Source organism: Equus przewalskii, chromosome 23 (genome assembly GCF_037783145.1).
Source record: "Equus przewalskii isolate Varuska chromosome 23, EquPr2, whole genome shotgun sequence".
NCBI classification, from domain to species: Eukaryota; Metazoa; Chordata; class Mammalia; order Perissodactyla; family Equidae; genus Equus; species Equus przewalskii.
In genome coordinates, this window is record NC_091853.1 from 8,666,443 (window position 1) to 8,682,924 (window position 16,482).

At 39.8% G+C, this 16,482-nt stretch overlaps 1 protein-coding gene across 10 annotated transcripts in view; it reads right to left on the reverse strand.

Annotated features, from left to right (window-relative positions):
* Positions 1-15,870, reverse strand: part of RC3H1 (ring finger and CCCH-type domains 1) — a 72,308-nt gene extending 56,438 nt beyond the window's left edge. For all 10 annotated transcript variants that reach the window (XR_011531961.1, XR_011531962.1, XR_011531963.1 and 7 more), the window contains exon 1: positions 15,414-15,870. The gene's annotated coding sequence lies outside the window, so the exon portion shown is untranslated. The remainder of the gene's footprint in view (positions 1-15,413) is intronic.
* Positions 15,871-16,482: the final 612 nt, after the last annotated feature.

The following is a 16,482-nucleotide window of genomic DNA, read 5'->3' on the forward strand; positions in this document are numbered from 1 at the left end:
CATATGTCCACCAAAAGACATATACAAGAATGTTCATAAGCAGTTTTATTAATAAAAAGCTGGAAACAACCCAAATTTTCATCAACAGAATAATGGATAAACTGTGATAAATTCATACAATGAAATACTATACGGCAATAAAAATAAAATGATCTGTTACATATAATACGGGTGAATTTCATACAAATCATAATGAACAAAAGCCACGTACAAAATAGCACCCACTGTAGGATTTAATTTATAAAGGGAACAAAAAGAATACGTGACATACGATTTCATTTAAGAAGAGGCAGCACAGCCTATAGCGACAGAAGTCAGAATAACTGTTAGAAAAGGTGGGAGGCGATGCTAAGGGTGGTAAGGGTATACCGTCTAGGAAGGGGCTGAAAAAATTCTTAGGTGTTAGCAACATTGTATATCTTGATCTAGGTGGTAGCTGCCCAAGTGTATATGTGTAAGAAGTCATCAAGATTACCCCTAAGATTTTGCCCTTTACTGCATGTATACAATACCTCAATTTAAAAAACAAACATCAACAAAAATCTTAGATGGCACACTAACTGGATCAATCCCAAGTGCCTGAACATGTCATACAAGATATCTAGGATGTGGCCCCACCTACCTCTCCAGTCTATTTTTCATCACCATCTGCCTCATATGTTATACTCTGGGAACAAAAGTATGAAGGTTTCCCTGCACATGATATATTCTTTTTCACTCTAGGTCTTGCTTGGCTCAAGGAATCCCTAAATCTGGAATGCTAAACCTCTACTCATCCTTTAAATCCCACTCAGCTCAGGAAGCTCTTTCAAGAAATCTTCTTTTAGAGCCAGCCATGATGGCCTAGCAGTTAAAGTTCCTAGCCCTCCGCTTGGCGGCCCAGGTTCGGTTCCCAGGTGCAGAACCACATCACTCAGCTCTCAGTAGTCATGCTGTAGTGGCGGCTCACACAGAAGCAGCAGAAGAACTTACAACTATACACAACTATGAACTGGGGCTTTGTGGGGAGAAAAGAAGAAAAAAGAGAAAGTTTGGATACAGGTCTTACTTTAGGGCAAATCTTCCCCTGCAAGAAACAAAGAAGTCTTTTATAGCCCAGTCTGTATTAGCTACCCCTCTGATGTTCCCAATATATTCCATGCTCTTTCTATAAGAGAAAATCCATATTGTTGTATGCTGCAGGTACATAATATTTGCTCAGTAACTGTTGAATGACTGAAAAAAATCACTACTCTGCCTGATTATGGCAAGTTTAATATTTGTAAAGATAGTGTGGGACAATTCACATAAAAGATAAAGCTGAATGGCAATGGGACTTAAGACAAAGAGCAGAATCAATCACCACAAGATGTTTTATATATATATATATATATATTTTTTTTTTTTTTTAAATATGCTTTTTTTGGTGAGGAAGATTGGCCCTGAGCTAAAAACTGCTGCCAATCTTCCTCCTTTTTTTTTTCTCCCCAAAACCCCAGTACATAGTTGTATATCCTAGTTGCAAGTCATTCTAGTTCTTCTATGTGGGATGCTGCCACAGTATGGCTTGATGAGCGGTACACAGGTCTTTGCCCAGGATCCAACCCAATGAACCCCAGGCTACCAAAGTGGAGCACACAAACTTAAGCACTCAGCCACAGGGCCAGCCCCCTGTTTTTTAATACTAATATTAGTACTAAAGATTTAGAAGAAAGTATGCCTCCAAAATTAAGCATATCCTTAAAAATATCTAAAAGCTAAGTAAAGCTAAAACTGAAGTGGCAGATTAAAAAGATAAGGACAGGGGGCTGGTCCCGTGGCCGAGTGGTTAAGTTCGTGTGCTCTGCTGCAGGCGGCCCAGTGTTCTGTTGGTTCGAATCCTGGGCGCAGACATGGCACTGCTCATCAAACCACGCCGAGGCAGCATCCCACATGCCACAACTAGAAGGACCCACAACAAAGAATATACAACTATGTACTGGGGGGCTTTGGGGAGAAAAAGGAAAAAAAAAAAAAAATCTTTAGAAAAAAAAAGATAAGGACAAAGAAGCTAATCTGAAAAGGCTATTGTCTAAGTCCAACTATATAATACGATATTCCAAATAAACATTGAAAAAGATGCTCCATATCATATGTCATCAGGGAAATGCAAATTAAAATAACAAGGTGATACCACTACACATCTATTAGAATAGCCAAAACTTGGAACACAGATAACACCAAAAGTTAGCAAAGATGCGAAGCACCAGGAACTCTCATTCACTGCTAGTGGGAATCTAAAATGGGACAGCCGCTTTGAAAGACAGTTTGGCAATTTCTGACAAAATTAAGCATCCTCTTACCATATGATCCAGCAATCACTCTCCTTGATATTTAACCAAAGGAGTTGAAAACTTATGTGCACACAAAAACCTGCACATGGATGTTGATAAAAGCTTTATTTATACCTGCCAAAACTTGTCAAGAGTTTTTATCATACATGGCTGTTGGATCTTGTCAAATGCTTTTTCTGCATCTATTGAGATGATCATGTGGTTTTTATTCCTCAGTTTGTTGATGTGGTGTATCACGTTGATTGATTTGCGGATGGTGAACCATCCCTGTGTCTCTGGTATGAATCCCACTTGATCATGATGTATGACTTTTTTTGATGTATTGCTGTATTCAGGTTGCCAATATTTTGTTGACGATTTTTGCATTTATGTTCATCAGCAATATTGGGCTGTAGTTTTCCTTTTTTGTGTTGTCCTTGTCAGGCTTTGGTATCAGAGTGATGCTGCCCTCGTAGAATGTGTTAGGAAGCATTCCATCGTCCCTAATTTTTTGGAATAGCTTGAGAAGGATAGGTATTAAATCCTCTCTGAAAGTTTGGTAGAATTCCCCAGGAAAGCCATCTGGTCCTGGGGTTTTATTCTTTGGGATGCTTTTGATTGCTGTTTCAATCTCTTTCCTTGTGATTGGTCTGTTCAGATTCTCTATTTCTTCTTGATTCAGCTTTGGGAGGCTGTAAGAGTCTAAGAATTTATCCATTTCCTCTAGATTGTCCATTTTGTTGGCATATAGTTTTTTGTAGTATTCTCTTTTAATCTGTTGTATTTCTGTGGTATCCATTGTTACTTCTCCTCTTTCACTTCTGATTTTATTTATCTGAGCTTTCTCTCTTTTTTTCTTTGTAAGTCTGGCTGAGGGTTTGTCAATTTTATTTATCTTCTCAAAGAACCAGCTCTTTGTTTCATTGATCCTTTCTACTGTCTTTTTTGTTTCAATAGCATTTATTTCTGCTCTGATTTTTATTATTTCTCTCCTTCTGCTGACGTTGGGCTTTGTTTGTTCTTCTTCTTCTAATTCAGTTAGGTGTAATTTGAGATTGCTTATTTGTCATTTTTCTTGTTTGTTAAGGTGAACCTGTATTGCAACGAATTTCCCTCTTAATACGGCTTTTGCTGCATCCCATATGAGTTGGTATGGTATGTTTTCATTTTCATTTGTCTCCAGATATTTTTTGATTTCTCCTTTAATTTCTTCAATGATCCATTGCTTGTTCAACAGCATGTTGTTTAGTCTCCACATCTTTGTCCTTTTCTCGGCTTTTTTCTTGTAATTAATTTCTAGCTTTACAGCACTGTGATCAGAAAAGATGCTTGCTATTATTTCAATCTTCTTAAATTTATTGAGGCTTACCTTGTTTCCCAACATATGATCTATCCTTGAGAATATTCCCCGTGCACTTGAGAAGAAATGTGTATTCTGCTGTTTCTGGATGGAGTCTTCTATATATTTCTATTAAGTCCAATTGGTCTAGCTTTTCATTTCAGTCTGCTGTTTCCTTGTTGATTTTCTGTCTGGATGATATTGGTGTCAGCAGAGTGTTGAGGTCCTCTATATTATTGTGTTATTATTATCATCTTTTTTTAGGTTTGTTAATAGTTGCTTTATGTACTTTGGTGCTCCTGTGTTGGGTGCACAGATACTTACAAGTGTTATTTCTTCTTGATGGAATATCCCTTCGATCGTTATATACTGCCCCTCTTTGTCTCTCTTTACCTGTCTTTTCTTCAAGTCTACTTTGTCTGATATAAGTATAGCAAAACCTGCTTTCTTTTGTTTGCCATTAGCTTGGAGTATCGTCTTCCATCCCTTCACTCTGAGCCTGTGTTTGTCATCAGAGTTGAGATGTGGTTCCTGGAGGCAGCATATTGTTGGGTCTTGTTCTTTAATCCGTCTCACCACTCTGTGTCTTTTTATTGGTGAATTCAATCCATCTATGTTTAGGGTGACTATTGATATATGAGGGCTTAATGCTGCCATTTATCACTTGTTTTCTGGTTCTCCTGCATTTCCTTTGTTTCTTGCCCTGTGTATTTTGGTCTACCAGTCCAGTTATGTAGTTTTTTATGTTGTGTTTGTTTGTTTTCTCCTTATTTATTATTTGTGTCTCTGTTCTGTTTTTTTTGTTAGTGGTTACCATGACGTTTGTATTCAAAATCTCATGGATAAGATAGCCCCTCTTCTGATGGCCTCTTATTTCCTTAGACTAAACTGATTCAGTACCTTCTCTCTTCCCCTCCTAAGTTGTTTTTCTCACATCTTATTCCATCTTGTGCTATGAGTTTGTGGTTAAAATGACAAGATTATCTTCGTTTTTGGTGTTTTCCTTCCCTTTGTCTTTAATGCTATACTTGAGTATTTGCTATCCTGCTCTTATTCTATCTACCTATTTATCCATGCTTTGTAACCCCTTTCTCCCTTTTTTCCCCCCAGGTATGAAGGCCTTCTTGAGGATTTCTTGTAGTGGGGGGTCTTGTGCTTACTTGCCAAAACTTGGAAGCAACTAACCAAGATGTCCTTCAGAAGATGAATGAATAAATAAACTGTGGTACATCCAGACAATGGAATGTTATTCAGTGCTAAAAGGAAATGAGCTACCAAGCCATGAAGACGCAGAAGAAACTTAAATGCATATTACTAAATGAAAGAAGCCATCTGTAAAGGCTACATATTGTATGATTCCAATTGTAGGACATTCTGGAAAAGACAAAACTACGGAGACAGTAAAAGGATCAGTGGTTACTAGGAGTTTAGGTGAGGAGAGATGAATAGTCAGAGCACAAAGGATTTTAGGGCAAAGAGAATACTCTGTATGATACTATGACGATGAATACGTGTCATTACACATTTGATCAAACCCATAGAATGTAAAACATCAAGAGTGAACCCTCATGTAAACTACGGACTTTAAGTGTCAACGTAAGTTCATTAATTGTAACAAATGCACCACTCTGGTTGTGGATGTGGATAATGCGGGAGGCTATGCATATGTGGGGCAGGGAGTATACAGGAAATCTCAGTACCTTCTTCTCAATTTTGCTGTGAACCTAAAACTGCTCTAAAAAAATAAAGTATTTTAAAAACAAAAAAGACTTAAAAATTCATCAATTAAACCTGAAATCTCTTTCAAATATGGAGATTGTTTGATAGGATTTTGCTCCCCCTTTCTTTCCCCTCCACCCCCTCCCCATTTTGTCATTATGCACCTAAGAAGATGCTTAAAGTTTTATCTTAACCCTCTGAGTACAATGACTTAACTAACGCATGTCAATCATTAGGGGAATAGGTGCTAATACTTCAATATTCAATGATACTTTCATAAGAAAATTATCTGTTCTAGGCTTTGTAATATTCCAAGCTACTCTTAAATGTATTCAAAGAGATTTAAACATTACATTTTCTCTTCTAAGGATTTTCTTATTTCAGAAAACCATCTTTTTCAGGGGCCAGCCCCATGGCTGCAAGGTTAGGTTCATGCACTCTGCTTCAGTGGCCCAGGGTTTTGCCGGTTCAGATCTAGCACCACTCATCAAGCCATGCTGAGGCGGCATCATACATGCCACAACTAGAAGGACCCACAACTAAAAATATACAACTATGTGCCAGGGGGCTTTGGGGAGAAGAAGGAAAAATAAAATCTTTAAAAAGAAAAAAGCATCTTTTTTTTTTTTTATAATGGTAGAAAGAGAAAAAATTGGAAGGGGCTTTTATGCCCTTATGAGCCGGTTTTCATCAACAGCAGACCTACATAATAAAATGACATTTCTGAAAAAACTGACTCAGACCAAATGAGTCAATCCAAGAAGCCATAACTCAATTTTTCTAAGTATATGGAGAGGCTTATATTTACTTTTTTAAGTTTTCAGTAAATTTAAAGAAAGGCTAGATTGAAGCAGAGAGTGACAGTTTTAATCAAAACGGTTCAAAAACTGCTATCAATGGGGTAATTAAAGTAAAAATTGACACATAAAACATGGGTTTTAAAAACAGTAATTACAGGGAAAGCATTTCAAAATGATGATTAAAATCCAGGGTTTTTTTTTAAGTACAGTACTTAAATATGGAAGACTACTACTTTTTAACAGAATGTCTCCACAAAACAGACTTTTGTGCAAGCAACACCGGCATACAGAGAAGGTCAAATCAAGATCATACACAGTGTGGCTAATTTCAGCAGAAGCAGAGGTGTAGTTTACCTCAAAAGAAAAGCAAAAGGACTGACATGAGGCTCTCCATTTTCCCAGCTCTGGAAACTTTAACATGAGTTTAGGAAGATATACGTACATGTAGTAATCAATTTGGATTTTACAAATCAAAGTGTAGTTTGAAGAGAATCCAAATGTAAATCAGTGCCAAGAGAGAATTTTGTATGTGCCAACAATGTTAAGTTCTATCCACCCTTACCAGCCAATTCATATTCGTACTGGAAATTAAATTTTGTTATCTAAAATGGGGCACATATGGAGGGAAAAAGTATTTTTCCATCATAATTGAATTATAGAGAGAAATTAGCCAAACAGGATAAACTTCTGCATTTAACATTCTAATTGTTTAAAGAATAAGAATAATACATCACTATTATGTATTAAATATATATAGCTATAGCCTAATAATTTTGATTTAAAAATATTTTAAATTACATAGTATACAATCAAATAGTTCCCAATAATCTCTGCAAAAGTGATTGTAACTTCAAAAGTGATCCCCCCCAACTAGCAGGGATCCCAAGAAATAATCAGACTAAGGAGATCTACATTCTAATCTCAACTCTGCCATTTATTAGCTCTGAGATCTGTACATCCTTGATAAATATTCAAAAGGTTTAGAGAAAAATAAGAAAGAAACAGATGACTCCAGATTTTAGGATCAAAGAAGAGGGGAGTAAAAGATGTTGCCCTGATAGGAAACCTAGGAAACCAAACTATAATGGACACTTTGGGAAAGGCTGGTTCTTGGGACAGTAAAGGATTTTAAATTATGTCAAGTTTAGGGTAGCCAGCCACACAAGCGACAAAGCATTGAAAACATGGGCTTGAAGACAAATTGAGGCTATGTAAATAAATAGGTAGGTTCTTTGTGAGAGCAAATATAAACAGAGAACTGGACCTTGGGGTTATAGTTTATATCAGCACTCTTCAACAGAACTTCCTGAGATGATGGAAATGTTCTGTGTCTGTGTTTTCCAATAACAGTAGTCACTAGCCACATGTGGCTACTGAGCCCTTAAAATATGGCTGGTGCAACTGAGGAACTAAATTTTTAATTTTATTTGATTTTAATTGATTAAAACTTAAATTTATCCATACAATGGAATATTATTTAGCAGTAAAAAGAAATGAGCTATCAAGCCATGAAAAGACACGGAAGACTCTTACACATACCTTGCAAAGTGAAAAAAGACCATCTCACCTACAGAACTGCACAGCACAAAGAGTGAACCGAGGGCTGGCCCTGTGGCCGAGCGGTTAAGTTCACACGCTCGTTTAGGCAGCCCGAGGTTTCACTGGTTCAGGTCCTGGGCATGGACCTGGCACCACTCATCAGGCCATGTTGAGGCGGCATCCCACATGCCACAACTAGAAGGACCCACAACTAAAAATATACAACTATGTGCTGGGGAGATTTGGGGAGAAAAAACAAAACAAAAAAAGTGAACCCTAATGTAAACTATGGGCATTAGTTAATAACAACTTATCAATATTGGTTCATCAATTATAACAAATACACCACACTAATGCAAGATGTTAACATAGGCAACTGTAGGGGGAGGTGTATGTGGATACTCTGTACTTTCAGTGTAATTTCTCTGTAAACATAAAACTGCCCTAAAAAAACTAAGTCTATCAAAAAAATTAAATTTAAATAGCCCTATCACAGGGGCTGGCCCGGTGGCGTAGCGGTTAAGTTTGGGCACCACTTTGGCAGCCCAGGGTCGGCAGGTCTGGATCCTGGGCATGGACCTAGCACCCCTCGTCAAGCTACACTGTGGTGGCATCGCACATAAAATAGAGGAAGATTGCCACAGACCTTAGCTCAGCGACAATCTTCCTCAAGCAAAAAGATGACAACTGGCAACAGATGTTAGCTCAGGGCCAATCTTCCTCACAATAAATAAATAAATAAATAACTATATGTAGCTACTGGCTGGTATTGAATAGTGCAAGTCCATATTAATGAAAGACTGATGTGGGAAGAAAATGAGAATGGTATTTCATTTCTGACCACCACTCCCAAAGTACACATGCAGTTAATCCTAAACTATATGTACAAAGTTTACATGTAGCTTGAATATTAACATTTTACAGAACTTTTTCAAATATTCTAGAAGAGTATCTTTAAATGATTGTTAAACAGAATTTAAGGAGGAAAATAGCATTTATTGAATGGGTACTATATGTCAGGTACAATACTAAAGACACATGTTATCTTATTTAAATTTCAAAATAATCCTTAAAGGAAGGTATTACCATTTCTGTTTTTAGAAATGAAGAATCATGAAGTTTAAGTGATAACAGACGAGAACTTAGATATATCTGACTCCAAAAATCTATGCTCTACTCTACCCTGTATATATTTTTATGATTCCCAAAATTACAAACATAATTCAATTCTCCCACAATGAATTTATCATCAGGAACAATAGGTTACATAGCACAATACAATAATTAATGATACACTCAGAATCTAAAGAGGTATTATCCCTATATTAAAAAGCCCAAGCTAAAGGGCCGCCCAGTGGCGCAGTGGTTAAGTTTGCACATTCTGCTTCCGCAGCCCAGGGTTCACAGGTTTGGATCCCGGGTGCAGACATGGCACCACTTGGCAAGCCATGCTGTGGTAGGCATCCCACATATAAAGGAGAGGAAGATGGGCACGGATGTTAGCTCAGGGCCAGTCTTCCTCAGAAAAAGAGGAGGATTGGCAGCAGATGTTAGCTCAGGGCTAATCTTTCTCAAAAAAAAAATGCCCCAAGCAAATGTATTTTTTCTCCTGTCAGCTCCCCTTGCTGTCCATCTTACCTATAGTGCCTCTACTCCCACATCTAATTTGCACCTTTTAATCTGCTGTGGGATCAGAAAACAGATAAACTTAGAATTACGTACAAAGCAAGAGAGTTTAAGCCAGGGTCTTAGATTTAGTTCATTAACTTTGTGACAATTAAAGGTCTTTTGCCAACTTATTCTAAACTGGGACCTAGACTGGTGAAATACTGTTCTGTAATGAAGCTAAGAATATAATGATCCTGTTTCATTCACAAAAATTTCCACTAAACCATATTTTCAAGCATAGATCCCTAAACATCATCTCATTTAAAGATTTTTTTTTCCTGCTTTTTCTCCCCAAAACCCCCCAGTACATAGTTGTGTACTTTAGCTGTGGGTCCTTCTAGTTGTGGCATGTGGGATGTCGCCTCAACGTGGCCTGATGAGCGGTGCCATGTCCTCGCCCAGGATCCCAACCAATGAAACCCCGGGACACCGAAGCGGAGCCCTCGAACTTAACCACTTGGCCACGGGGCCAGTCCCTAAAGATGTTATTCTTATGATTAAATTTATTAATTTAGTACACTAGTTTTCCAATAAATGTTACTATCAAAAGCTAACGAAGTATACATAAAAACACAGAAATATAAACATTCAGGGAGAGTTGATGTAATCCTGAAAAAAGACACTATTAAAGAAAAGCAGGAATTTTACTGCATTGACTTCTAAATATTTTTACATAATTCTTTCTCATCAGTTTTTAAGTTATTTTTACAATAAATTTATTAATTAAATTTTCCCTAAAAGGAGAGAGATTAGTAACAAAATTCAAATTTTTTCCCTCACTTAGATCTCCTGTAACCCTCTACAAATCTTTACTAATAGCATGAAAGCTGTATTTCACTCCTCATCATAAATTTTCAGATTTCAATTTAATTAGGGGAAGCATCATTTTGAATTTAAGATAAGGATAAAAGATTATTTCCAAAGCCCAAAACTGAAACTTCAAAGTTAGCAGCAATTCTTAATTTACAAAAGTCCAACTTCATTGTATTTTATTCCAGAAAGAAAGAGTCTTAATTGTTTTCTCCCTCAATCAACCAACTAAAGTAACAAAAAGTGCTACAAACCAATTGCTTCCATAACAGTGTCTATATTTGTGGCGAGTCAGGGATAGGGCCAAGACCAAGGTTGCAAGATGTATTCAACAAAGGTTTAAAAGCAGAGTGTCAGGCAAATCATAACTCTAAATATTCTCAAAGATTAGCTGAATAAAATAGTCATAAAGTTAGATTCACGGACATCAGCGAGTTTGAATCTAACAATCATTTCCCAATACAATCTCAAATAAATCCAAGTTTCTTCTATACATTAAGAAAAAACCCAAAGGCAAACGATTTGTAGGCAACAGACTAAATAAGTATTAGTTGCTCACATTTGCAAAGAACATTAAAATTTAGTTAATTCTCACAACCCAACGAGGAAATAGAAATGAGTCTGAGAGTTTGAGGACAACTCCTTTGGCATGATCAAGACTAAAACTGCACATTGCTGCAACTTAGACTTTTCTTCCATAAAGAGTCCCTGGCAGCGTGCCAACAGTACTTCGCAAAGCATGCAAAGAATGAAGTGGTTTTCATCCCTAACAATCATATCCCAAAGTTTCTTCTGTAATTTCAACTATACATAGTACTCTTCCTCAATCCTGGTTCAAAATAATTTTACATTAAATCTATAGAGACAGAAAGCAGAACAGAACGGTGGTTGCCAGGGACTAGGGGGAAGGTGGAATGGGGAGTAAGTGCTTAAGGGGGTACAGAGTTTCTTTCTGGGGTATTAAAAATGCTTTGGAATTAGAGTTGGTGGTCACACAACATTGTGAATGTACTGCCACTAAACTGTTTATTTTTAAATGGTTAATTTTATGCTACATGAATTGAACCTCAACCAAAAAAGTTTATGTTAAAATATATAGATAAAATTGACCTCGTTAGAACTCTTCTTCAAAAATATTGCTACCCATGTCCAAATGCTACTTAGATCTTGGAGGTTTTTACATAAAATGCATTACAAGGTAAACTACTGCCACATACGCACAGTAATAATCAGTGAGGTGCGTACTGACATCAATGCTAAAATGCTTGACAAACATCAAAAGAATATTGCTCTCGCATACATTTGTAAATAATCTCAAAGAAGTATATAAATGAACCTTAAAACATTTATTCCTCTATGACAGAACACAATTTCAGTCAGCTCAACTGTTAACGCAAGGTGAACTCAAATTTTTTACTAGATTCTTTTCCTGACCTTTAACCAATCAGGAAAACACTATGAACTGATAAGAAGTGTCCAGTATTATATAAAGAATAAACAAGAATATTATATAATAAGTAAACAGGCACAAGTCTGAGCGATAATGGATACAAATAAATATGCTAAGGTTAACTGTGGTGGGGATGTGGGGCAACATTACTTCAGATTAGCAAACTTCACACTTGAAAATGTATAGAATCTACCTTAAGAAATTTTGGAGAGACAACATGCCTTTGCATAAATGCCTCACAAAATTAATCTTACACTATAACCTCCAAGGCTAGTCCAAATCCAGCCTAGACTCCAGGATTAAACAAAAGAAAAGGAGATCTTAAAGAGGATCCTATGGAACAGGCTGATTTTGAAATCTGCTGGATTGTTTAGATGCAGGCCAGCTTGAGAATTTAAATCCATCTGAATCCAACCCCCGAGAATACCTGAACTCCTGAGCAACGACAGGGCCAAAGCTAAACCAGGCCAGTACACCCTGCCAAGGAACATCCTGCTCCGAGGTGTCCACCAAACAAGGATCACTTATCAGTTTATTCTTCACTTTGTTGGGTGCCAAGCACTTTCAAGATAAATGCAAGAGTAGATTCCTTAGACCCAAACTCCATTTCAAGCCCTAAAATCTGGAGATTAAAAATGCTGCAGAATTCTAAAGTCTGTGGCTTTAAAAAAAATTATAAAAGCAGAATTTCAAATGTCAGCTGATCCAACTTTAACATCAGCGAATGTTACTAAAGTCATTTTTAAATTTTCATAAAGTATTTCAAAGACATAATTTGGTACTCGCTTACATAACAAACTAAAGCTATGAAACAATTACGGCAATACCACAAATCTGTCCTATGTAAATGGTATGAGTTTCTATATTTACAGCATTCCAGATCTGCTAAAAGCAAAAACAAGTGTTTCTTTTGTTTTCCTTTTGTAATTGATATGAATAAATACTTTCTCAAATTTATAAGTGAATATTTGGCAGGGTACAAATAATGATAACAGAAAGGATACTGGGGCGAAAGGCAAGTATAGTATTACAAAACACAGTTCACAGTCAAAACGAAATGTGTCAATACAGGAGACGCTTCAAAGTTTAACCTTGAGACATATGGTGGCAGTGATAAAGCATCTAATTTGTGTCACAAGACCTGGGTTTGAGTAAGCTCTTTTACCTATTAATTATGTGGCCTTTTTGCTAGACACTTAGCTTCTCCTAGCTTCAGATTCTTCATATATAAAGTAAGAACAATACCACCAACATTACAGCCTAACTAGGAGGATTAAAATGTTTTTACTCATTCAGCAAATATGCTTTGAAAAACTGTCGTTTTTTAATTTTTATGCACAAAAAAAACTTTTTAAATATCTGCAAATGAATCAACCATATTAACTTTTAATATTACCAAGAAAATGAAAATCCAATTCTTAAGCTATGGTCCCAAAACTTCTTAGAAGGAAATCCTTAAATATTACTTGAGAAAATCTGAACTGAAATAATTACAATAAACATTGACATTGAAGATATGACAATTGAGAAATCACATCTTAAAACCATTTTGACACAAATGAAAACAGAATTTTCTAAGAGATTTTTCCATATTAAACAGAAATAGGGACCCAGACTCAACCCATAAATTTCAAACACAAAACTTTAACACTTAAAAATCTTTTTTTTTTTTCCTTCAGGAAAATGGTATTAAGTATGAGGTAAATTAGTCCTTGACATAACACGATGAGATACTTTTTCATAACAAAGCACACTAACCACTTACAATTTACAAACTCATAAGTTACTACAATTGTTCTAACAGGTTTAGGGTCACAGACAATTTTAAGTATCATTACAATATAGACTTTACTTGCATTCTGACCTATCAAAATATAGCATTAAAAAAATCAAGGATTTAAGCACTTAACAGAGTCCTTTCTGAAATTTATACCCAGAAAATTCACATTAGCAGGAACCATGGAAAAGTTGTTCTTTCTCTGCCACTTAAAAAGTCAAAACATTCAAAACATTATTTACGCTAGGCATAAAAGGAAAGTCACTCACATTCACCCACTGTACTTCACTCCTAAACAATAAGATAGTTCAACCTCCATGTTTATTCAGTTCCAAGTTTATTTACCGTCAACTCTTATGGAAGAACTAAGGACTAGAAGCACTCACTAAACTTCACATAACCTGAAAATACTTCCAATTACGACAGACATGGGCAATTCTCACCAGAAATTTACCCTAAAAATGAGTAAAAAATAACTGGCATCTTCTCAGCACAGGTCGATCTTCCTTTTAAGAACACAAACTAGATGGACCATGCAACTGAATGTTAAATAGTGGAAAGCAATCTTCTTGGATGCATCCAAACAATTTTAATACAAATTTCTGCACACCTAGGTAGAAACTGGAATAAAAATAACTTAAATCATTCTCCCCTCCCCCCCGCCCCACTTGTAAATGGACATGGTAGATGCCTTGAAAAATTAGGTTTAGGAGAAATAGTTGTTAACTCTTGAAGTTTGAGACACCATTACCATAGGGCAAATACTACGAAGGAAGAGCTGTCTCTTGATAAGCCTAAACATTCGAAACAGAACAGTTGTTTCTAGTTTTTGAATTATAAAAAACTTCTGAAATCTTATAAAATTTGCTTTACAAATCCAATTTCAAAGTCAGAGGAAAGGGTTGGTCTTGAACAATTTTAGGACAAATTTCTGAAAGGCACAATTAGAACATGAGACAGGACACAGGAAGTTTGGGCCTGGAGATGAACCACTTCTGTGTCTTGAAGAAATGCCTCATTAGGTCCACTTTAGGCTAGTAACTGTTGTTTCTTATGCGGCATATTAATAATTCAAAGCGGTTCGTTTGAAGAGAAGTTCTCTTCAAACAGTCCAATTTGTCTTCGCGTTGCCAGTAAGCCGCTTTGTTTCCAGTTTCACGGACTATTCTGGGATGTCAAGACTTATATTCTTACTGCTCCCAAAAGGGCGCTTGTTTCACTCTCACCTGGGACGTGGGCAAAATTGATGTTTAGAGAGAACCGAAGCCCAGAGAGGGTTAAAGGGGGAACTTCCCTTAGCCTTCCATCCCTCTCTATCCTTCACGGATAGTCACATTTTCCCTTGGGTATTTTTTGTTATTGTTGCACTGAAATTTTTTTTTAAAGGCACCTGCATACACAATTTCCCTATCGCCACCAGGAAGAAAGAAGACTATCTGGCTCGATCTCCAGGAGCTCCAGGGAAACAGACATCATAAAACCCACTAGCCGAGGAAGGGGAGCGCTCCAAGGGTTAGGGAAGGAAGCAGCCCCGGGGGGGGGGGGGGGAGCAGCCCCGAGGGGCCGGGAGGCAGAGGCGGCGCCTGTTTACAGACGCCCTCACCTCCCCCACCCCCACCCCCACGGAGCCGGGCTCCGAAAAGCATTTCCCGGGCGCACTCCCTCCCGGCCGAGACCCCCGCAGGAACAGCGGAGCCGGGCAGCCCCCGGGCCCCCTCCCTCTGGCCGAAGCCTCCCTCGCCCTCCCCCGGTCCAGGGCGGCGGCCGCACCTCCCCGCGGCCTCCCCACCCGGCAGGCGCTCCAGGCTGCACGCGGAGGCCTGAGGCCTAAAGGACGCCGGCCAGTGACAAGCCCCTCGGTGGCCGGCGGGGCCTGGAGCCGGGCGGGCGGGCGCCACCGCCGAGGAGCGGAGGGCGGGCGAGGACGGCCCCTTCCCCGCCGCAGCTGCCTATTGTTCCCGCCCGCGCCGCGCCGCGGCCGCCCCGCTCCCCGCGCCGCCGCCGCCCGCCGCTCGCTCACCGCGCTGGTCCGAGCAGTAGCTCCTCTCAGCTCCGAGTCCCCGCGGCCGTCGCCACCGCCGCGGCAGCCGCCGCCGCCGCCGCTGCCACCGTCGACTCTGACTCTGTCCCAGGCCGCCGGGCCACGGCCGCCGCCGCCACCACCACCAGCGCCGCCTCGGGGCTCCCACCTGCTGCTGCTGAGGCTGCTCCTGCAGCAGGGGCCATCTTGTTGCTCTGCCTCCTCTTCCTCCTCCTCCTCCTCCGCCCCGTCGCTCGTTGTCCTCGTCCCCTTCCTCTTCCTCGGGCCGCGGCCCGCCCCGGAGACTGGGGCGGAGACGCGGCCGAGGCTCCTCCTACCGGGGGCGGGGCAAGCGGAGGGGCGGGGCGGGCGCGGGCCCAAAGCTCTGAGTCACCGACCTCCAACGCCCGGCGGGGAGGCTGCCGCCGCGCAGCGCCCGGGCCCGGCGAGCACCCACGCCCGCAGCCGGGGAACTGGGGCTGCCGTCCGCCCGGCCCTCCCCCTGCGCCTCCGCGCCCGGCGGCGGCTGGCCAGGCGGCGAGGCCAGTTGGAAAATTTCTGACGCCTCCATCGAATCCCGCACTACCTCGACCCCCTTAGCTTCTCAGCTCTGGTCCTTCGACTCTTGTTCCTTTTCCGCGTCTCCCCTCCCGCAGCCCCACCCCCAGAAGAATTTGTCCTTACCTGGTTTTATCCAGGTTCTCGATCCCACCAGCTTTGCCCCAGTCGCCCCTCTCACGGAATCCCAAGAGTGCAGCCTCCCCGCGCGGTGCAACAGCCCAAAGCCTGGACGCTCACTGCTCCAAAACGTCCCTCCAGGCCTCGGTGAACAATGAGAGCTATCTGGCGGGCGGGGGGGACGGGAAAAGATTCAGCCCGTATCAGAGCCCCTGGATCTAAAAGCTAACCTTGTGACCATTGAAAATTTTGTCTCCCTTATGGAAAAGAAGCCATTTTGATTTGGGGTAATGGGAGACCCCTTAAAGACAATTCAGTTTAGCCAACCCTCGCTTTTAAGAAGGAAGAGAAATGGAATTCTTTTTCATTCCATACAGTCCTAGTTTCAAAA